Source organism: Oncorhynchus tshawytscha, linkage group LG14 (genome assembly GCF_018296145.1).
Source record: "Oncorhynchus tshawytscha isolate Ot180627B linkage group LG14, Otsh_v2.0, whole genome shotgun sequence".
Lineage (NCBI taxonomy): Eukaryota > Metazoa > Chordata > Actinopteri > Salmoniformes > Salmonidae > Oncorhynchus > Oncorhynchus tshawytscha.
The window spans coordinates 26,658,526-26,667,684 of NC_056442.1; positions in this window are offsets into that span (position 1 = coordinate 26,658,526).

A 9,159-nucleotide genomic window follows, 5' to 3' on the forward strand; every position below is an offset into this window, starting at 1 on the left:
CTACATTGTAGAATAATAGTGAAGACGTCAAAACTATAAAATAACACCTATGGAATTATGTAGTAACCAAAAAAGTGTTAAACAAATCCAAATATATTTTATATTTGAGATTCTTCAAAGTGGCCACCCTTTGCCTTGATGACTCTTGGCATTCTCTCAACCAGCTTCACCTGGAATGCTTTTCCAACTGTCTTGAAGGCATTCCCACATATGCTGAGCACTTGTTGGCTGCTTTTCCTTCACTCTGTGGTCTAACTCATCCCAAATAATCTCAATTGGTTTGATGTCGGGTGATTGTGGAGGCCAGGTTATCTGATGCAGCACTCCACTTTCCTTTCTTGTCAAATAGCCCTTTCACAGCCTGGAGGTGTTGGGTCATTGTGCTGTTGAATAACAAATGATAGTCCCACTAAGCCCAAACCAGATGGGATGGCGTATCGCTGCAGAATTCTGTGGTAGCCATGTTGGTTAAGTGTGCCTTGAATTCTAAATAAATCACAGACAGTGTCACCAGCAATGTACCATCACACCTCCTCCTTCATGCTTCACGGTGGGAACCACACATGCGGAGATCATCCATTCACCTACTCTGCGTCTCACAAAGACACAGCGGCTGGATTCAAAAATCTCAAATTTGGACTTATCCGACCAAAGGACAGATTTCCCCCTGTCTAATGTCCATTGCTCGTGTTTCTTGGCCCAAGCAAATCTCTTCTTCTTGTTGGTTTCCTTTAGTAGTGGTTTCTTTGCAGCAATTCGACCATGAAGGTCTGGTTCACGCAGTATCCTCTGAACAGTTGATGTTGAGCTGTGTCTTTTACTTGAACTCCGTGAATAATTTATTTGGGCTGCAATTTCTGATTGGTAACTCTAATGAACTTATCCTCTGCAGCAGAGGTAACTCTGTGTTTTCCTTTCCTGTGGTAGTCCTCATGAGAGCCAGTTTCAGAATAGCTCGATGGTTTTTGCGACTGCACTTTAGGAAACTTTTAAGTTCTTGAAATTTTCCAAATCGAATGACCTTCATGTCTTAAAGTAATGATGGACTGTAATTTCTCTTTGCTTATTTGAGCTGTTCTTGCCATAATATGGACTTGGTCTTTTACCAAATACGGCTATCTTCTGTATACCGCCCCTACCTTGTCACAACACAACTGATTGGCACAAACGCATTAAGAAGGAAAAAATTCCACAAATTAACTTTTAACAAGGCACACCTGTATTCCAGGTGACTACCTCATAAAGCTGGTTGAGAGAAAGCCAAGAGTGTGCAAATCTGTCATCAAGGCAAAGGGTGATCTCTTTGAAGAATCTCAAATATAAAATATATTTTGATTTGTTTAACACTTTTTTGGTTACTACATGATTCCATATGTGTTATTTCATAGTTTTGATGTCTTCACTATTATTCTACAATGTAGAAAATAGTAAAATAAAGAAAACCCCTTGAATAAGTAGGTGTGTCCAAAATTTTGACTGGTACTGTTTATCTAAATATACAGCTCTGGGTAACCCCATAAATGTAACTTTATGGGCAAACCATGTTCAATCGAGAATTACCACTGAACATGCTTTTAAGTTCAGGGTATGCTACGCACCTCAACATAATGCCCTGGGTATGCTACACCTCAATATAATGGAAGGTGAGCCCTGTAACTCCCCCTCATGGTCCCCTTACAAAGAGCCTACCTGTCATGTGCTTTTAGTGTCACCATAGCAACATATCTCCTCCAATAAGCTGAAAGAGCATGATGATGGTAGAATATATCTATGTTAAAAAAATCAAATGAAAAGGTTAAAGGGTCATTGGCTCATCAGATATGTGAGAGAACAAAGGAAGGGGGGAGGGACAGTAATGGAGAGTGCTGACAGCCTGGGGGGCCTTTCCATCTAATCAATATGTTATTGGGCACATTGCAATACAGACTGACCCTGCACACTCAATCCACATTCTGGGATGTTATAGTGAGTGTTGATGATAGAGAGCGAATGTGTCGAGCTCTTCTTCACACCTGCTGATATGATGGATGAACCAGGTGGTTTGATCAAGCGGTCTGGTGTGGGAATCTTCCTCCAGGCCATGGAGGAAGGGAAGGTCCAGCTAGCCCACTTCATCCTAGCTGCACTGGGTGAGGCTGCGGTAAATGCCACCATAGAGGAGCAGCAGGGGCCGGCGACAGGCCGCACCCCACTGATGTGTGCCGCAAAACTCCCACGGACCGCAGATCGCACCCATTTCCTGAGGCTGCTCCTGGCTAGGGGGCGGAGGTGGACCGTAGAGACAGCGAAGGTCGCACCGCCCTCAGCCTGGCCAGCGAATGTGGCTATTTGGATGCCGTCCGCCTCCTAGTCCAGAATGGTGCACACCCAGGCAGCTCAGACAGCCAGGGGAGGACACCTCTCGCTTATGCCGCCCGCTGTCGCCACAGTGCTGTGGTCAAGTTCCTAGTGAAGGATCTGAAGAGCAGGGGGGAGGAGGGGATGGGGGAGGAGGCTGTGGGGGAAGAGACATGGCTTCTGGGAGAGGAAGAGGAACATGATGGTCACTCACTGGAGGATCTCCATGGAGGGGTAGAGGGGGTCAAGAAGAGCCAAGAGAACCCCTCAGGGGATGGACCCTTGGCAGTTGAAGCACAGGGTGGGCAGAGAAAGTCTTTGGAGACTGCAGATGTTGAAGGGTCAGGTAGTGGCTATTTCTATCTCAGACTGAGTGGTCCCCCAAAAGACATGGGCTACTTTCTCTGTGAGAACACCGTGGGTGACCTGCTCCTGGTTGACCATGTGATTTGCAACCCTTATGCCCTGGACGAGGAGCCTGGGGACAGGTGTGTTAGTGGAATGAGCCGTGGCCACTGCTCCACTTGTTCAGCAATGTCCCCACTCCTCCTCCAGTCACTGACTGACCAGGTCATCCAGAACCCTCTGCTCTGCCAGTCAGGAGCCAGAGAGGAGTATGTCTGCCACTCCCAACCCTACCAATCACCACAGGGCTCAGGGGAAACGCCCAGGAGTAGGTTAATCTCTAGCTGGCTGAAAAGAGGACACTCCTATAGTATTGACCAGTCTACCACAGAGGTCAACTCCACCAAACCCTCTAGTAGCTTCTGGAAATGGATGACACCCAGACGAGTGCTGCTGAGCACTGCTGGGGCTGGACCTCACATCCCTCTGACTGACACCTCTCCAGAGTCACACTCAGAAAACAACAATCCCCTACAAGATTAGTCTTCCTCCAACACCTCAGCATTGGAGTCCCACTATACATCTTAAGTCACCATGCTTCCAAACTGGTGCTTTCTGGAGGAAGGATATGTTGGGAGTAGGATGATAGATGGTTCTCTACAAACAGGGTATTGTAGATGCAGCATGCCTAATGAGATGTGTGGCGTGAGCAGAGATAGCAGACCCCCTCAGCAGGCCAAGCGTTGTCCCTACTGTCACTGAGGATCTAGGTCTGGGTCTGGGTGTAACGTTTTCCAAGCACTCTGCGGCCACACATCCCTGGAGTTGAACTTCCTAAGGGAAGTTTGTGACACTGATCTGGAGGAACTAGTTCCTGAGGACCACACTGAGACCGAGAGTCTCAGGCTGATGACTGGTTGACAACAATTCAATTGAAGAGATTTTGGAATGCCAACATGATAATGTGAGTTGTCCACGTGAATTGTTGAGTTGTTTTACTATAATATCTAGTTTTGTACTTAACGGAATGTTAGAGCGGCAGCTTTTAATTATGAAAACATTGATTGCTGAGAATCAGCAAATACAACACTGTGTGCTTCCGTTACATTGCAAATACTGATATTGTATTCAACATATTTTGTCATCAAAATACAATATTAATGTCCAATTGCAACTGGGTGTGCCAGTTTATAATTATTTTTGGAAAGTCACCAAGGACAGCAGATATGGCTGTTACAGATTGGAATAGAAGACTGGCATGATGTAATCGTCCACATACTCATAATTTATATAACAATGACCCCTAGTGGCGAAACAGATATCTTCTCCCTTATTAGTATTGTGTTGAAGTGGAAATGTTCGATAATGACCACATACTACACATTTTCTAAACTGTAATGAAATATTCGTATTATTACCTATATATTAATAACTTTTAGTGTTCTCTTACAACACCACAATTGCAATTCTGTGTATTGCTATTTGTATGCTATTCTTTTATTAATTGACAATAATAATAATAGGTAATAAAGACAATTCTACCTTTCTAATGACTTGCACTTATTGAATTTCCATTGGTCCAATGGTCTTGAACCCGGAGTGGATATTGTCAAGAGAATTCCACACAACCAAACTAAGAACATTGAGGAAATGACACAATTTCTTGTGGAAATTAAACTACAGCAGTTAGGATATTTTCCCTAACCGTCTCACTATCTTGTTTCTAGTGAATGTAATGAGAGAACATTAGGGCACCGTGCTCCCATTGCAGGATCCCATGGCATCGTAGAGCACCAGAGTCATTTTCTAATCAATGTTGTTCAGTGTACTGTTTAATATCAAGTACAGCAGTGTAGGTAATACTTCCTTGCCTACACAGAAGGCAGAACTCCAATAGACAGCAGGAACATGAGGGGAATGTCTGGTGGCAGATTTGTAGGGGTCAGATCCAGCTCAGACAGGTTACTCAGTTTCCTTCTTAACGACACTTACAACTTCTGTCAGGAGTGTCCACCCTAATCCACCTTCCCAGTTCCCACCTTGGTTAATCAAAAGTTGGGTGTAATTTTTTTTTTTTTAAGTGTCAACTGACAGGCTTCTTCAGGAGCCATCACATCACAGCTGTTGAAAAAAATGTGACCTTCTTGGAGCCTTTGTTCTGTCATGCTGAGTCATACATGGGTGTCGCCTTGGAGATGGAGGCAAAGGCAGCCAGAGAGAAGGAATGGGTCCTGACAACTTTCAGTGCAATTTAATTATTGATCGAAGGAAGTGTTGCAACTCTCTCCCGCTTTCCCCAAATGCCTTCGAGACATAGGGAGAGAGTAGTGGGGTACACCAACTGACTGTTCAGTGGTAACAATAATTGTCAATCGTAGCTACTGCCATGATGTTTGAAAGCAGTGGGCTAATGGTAGGCTGTGTTTACTTCTCTTAGCAATAGACCAACTGAAGTTTGATAAAACAAAGATAGACAGGTAATGACGAAAATTGACAAAAAAGAAGTGCCGATCAAGAGGAGTTAACATAAACACCTGGGGGTCAGAGGACAAACTGCACTCTTTCATCACTATTGTGAACCATGAAGCATGTAGGATCATAGGAGACGCTTGACTCATTAAATGACAAAAGGCAGATGTAGTGTGCCCAATTCCTGTGCCTGTTCTCCATGGAAAAGTAACAAAAGGAACATCTGCTTGATTCTATTTGATTGCCTTTTGAGAATATCATATTACACACAGAGAATAATGAAATCCAAAACATACATTGTGCATGTTTATGTACTTAGAAACTAAATGCTGTCTATAATAAAAAGTAAAAACAACTGTGACATTTTTGTTATACCTATTTAAATTGTACAGGGGGGTACAGTGCAACACAATAGATAACAGATAGTCCATAGGGGTGTGTCACAGGCTACAACAGTTCCACTGAAGGTGAATTATTTGTCTATGCTCTGGAGTTACGTACTAAACTGTCTCTACATTTCTATAGTAACAGAGATCATCTGAGTGGATGGGTTAATTGAATAAAATGTCCCTCCCTCTGCATCCGAAAAGCTACAGGCAATCACAAGTCTTTAGGCTGTCAACCTCTAATTTGATTCCTCGGTAGGCTAACCTGTATAGTTCAGCAGACTGCTGCAAAAATCCCAATATCCTTCTTCAAATAACGTCTTGCTGTCCCCTCTGTCGCGGTACATCATTGCTGCGTGTGCCTAGGTTGTCTCCAGGTGTCCTAAAGCGCATCTAAAAAGTGTCAAGCATTGCGCGGGATATCACCGCGGAGGATAGTCTACGGACCTAACGCAGTCATAACCTTGGCTGGCACATTGTGTTATTGGTTACTGCCGGGATGGTGACATTGTCCGATGCCGGGGCATTGACAGGATCCGGACTCCAAAAGAAAACATAGTAGATTGCCAGAATAAAGGCAGATATTGACACGCATATGAAATAAGCAATCGCCATCGCCACTTTCACCCAAATCTTTGTGGTTATGTTGGCATGTTTCACCCGCTGGTCGCCGGTATAGCTCGGCCTCCTGTTCATATCCCCGTTCTGCTTCACCGTGGTAACTTGTGTGTTGGCTTTCATCTTGCAATTGTTATACCCTTGTTCTGGCAATGAATGTAGTCTGTTCATGTGGTAGTGTCCAAATCCTCAAAATGATCTCTTCCCCCTTCAAGTCAGGTGGGCATTGTGGAAACCGCTGTCACTGCTCCCGGTGGGATGATGCTTTAATTAACCCTCTCTATGAACTGGACAGGGCTACTGGAGCGCACCAGAAAAACTCACAATTTAAAAGGATCAAATGGGGCGGGTCAAAAACTATATAAGCACATTGATTGGATTATAGTTTCACAGTTAGCAGTTAGCCTACGTCCGAGAAATATGATAAACATAGGTGCATTTGCCTATCGCACAGACCCCTATCAAAATGTTGAAAATCAAGTTAGATTTATTTACCAAAGAATGAACATAAAAATCTGCAGGGTATTCATTTATTTTATATTCATATTTCTGATCTCGTGGATGGTGAATAGATTTAAAAGCATCAAACAATATTCTCCCTGGAGTGTTCACATTATAATCCCTACACTCACAAGAGGCGCAAAATAGGTCAGGCAGCCGTTTGGGGTTGCACTTATTTAACCTTTATTTACTTCACTAGGCAAGTCAGTTAAGAATACATTCTTATTTACAATGACGGCCTACCAAGAATACAATCGTATTTACAATGACAGCCTACCAAAATGCCTCCTGAGGGGAGGGGGGCTGGGATTAAATCTTTATTTTTAAATTGGACAAAACACACATCACAACAAGAGAGACACCACACCATTACATAAAGAGAGACTTAAGAAACAACATAGCAAGGCAGCAACACACCATGGTAGCATCACAATATGGTACAAACAACAGCAAAGGGCAAGGTAGAGACAACAATACATCATGCAAAGCAGCCACAACTGTCAGTAAAAGTGTCCATGATTGAGTCTTTGAATGAAGAGATTGAGATAAAACTGTCCAGTTTGAGTGTTTGTCGCAGTTCGTTCCAGTCACTAGCAGCAGCGAAATGAAAAGAGGAGCAACCCTGGAATGTGTGTGCTTTGGGGACCTTTAACAGAATGTGACTGGTAGAACGGGTGTTGTATGTGGAGGATGAGGGCTGCAGTAGGTATCGCATATGGGGGAGTGAGGCCTATCAGGGTTTTATAAATAAGCATCAACCAGTTGGTCTTGTGACAGGTATACAGAGATGACCAGTTTACAGAGGAGCATAGAGTGCAGTGATGTGTCCTATAAGGAGCATTTGTGGCAAATCTGATGGCCGAATGTAAAGAACATCTAGCTGCTTGAGAGCACCCTTACCTGCCGATCTATAAATTATGTCTCCATAATATAGCATGGTCATCCATCTGAATCAGGGTTAGTTTGGCAGCTGGGGTGAAACAGGAGCGATTACGATGGTTTCCTCTAAGTCTAGATTTAACTTTAGCCTGCGGGTTTGATATGTGCTGAGAGAAGGACAGTGTACCATGTAGCCATACTCCCAAGTACTTCCATTGAGGTGACTACCTCTAAACCTTCAGAGGTAGTAATCACACCTGTGAGGAGAGGGGCATTCTTCTTACCAAACCACATTACCTTTGTTTTGGAGGTGTTCAGAACAAGGTTAAGGGTAGAGAAAGCTTGCTGGACACTAAGAAAGCTTTGTTGTAGAGCATTTAACACAACATCTGGAGAGAGGCCAGCTGAGTACAAGACCGCCATTTGCATATAAATGATGATGAGAGCGCTTCCTACTGCCTGAGCTATGTTGTTGATGTAAATTGAGAAGAGCGTGGGGCCTAGGATTGAGCCTTGGGGTACTCCCTTGGTGACAGGCAGTGGGTGAGACAGCAGATTTTCAGACTTTCTACACTGCACTCTGAGGTAGTTAGTAAACCAGGCCAAAGACCCCTCATAGACACCAATACTCTTTAGCTGGCCCACAAGAATGGAAGGTCTACCGTATCAAAAGCTTTGGCAAAGTCAATCAAAATTGCAGCACAACATTGCTTAGAAGGGCAATGGTGACATCATTGGGGACATTTAAGGTTGCAGTGACACACCCATAACCTGAGCGGAAACCAGATTGCATACCAGAGAGAATACTACAGACATCTGGAAAGCAAGTCAGTTGATTATTGACAAGTTCTTCTGACACTTTTGATAAACAGGGCAAAATAGAAATAGGCCTATAACAGCTAGGATCAGCTTGATCTCCCCTTTAAATAAAGGATGAACCGTGGCTGCCTTCCAAGCAATGGGAACCGCCCCAGAAAGGAGAGACGGGTTAAAAAGGTCAGAGATAGGCTTGGAGATTATATGGGCAGCAACCTTAAAGAAGAAAGGGTCTAAACCATCTGACCCAGATGTTTTTTGGGGTCAAGTTTCAGGAGCTCCTTTAGCACCTCAGTTTATCCTTGCAGGCAGTCACTGAGTCTATGTGGCGGGGCAGGGGAAAAAGAGGGAGAAGAGGAGCATCAGGGATAGTCGCATTAGAAGGGGTGGGAGATGAGGAAATGTTGGACGGGCAAGGAGGCATGGCTGAGTCAAATAGGAATCCTGACTTAATTAAGTGGTGATTAAAGAGCTCAGCCATCCTGTCAGTAACAACCACATCATCAACATTAAGGGACATGGGCAGCTGTGAGGAGGAGGGTTTACTCTCCAGGTCTTTAACAGTTTTCCCGAACTTCTTGGGGTTAGACCCACAGAGAGAGAACTGCTCCTTAAAGTAACTAAATTTGGCCGTCCGGACGAGAGCCAGTCAGCCTGAGTATGCGTGTGCCGATCCTTTAGCCAAATGCAATTCCTGAGGTGGAGTAACTCCACAAGATCACTGTAGAACCAGGAGCTGAACCTGTTTTTAAATTCTCATTTTCTTTATGGGGACGTGTCTGTTAACAATACCACTGAAAGTATGAAA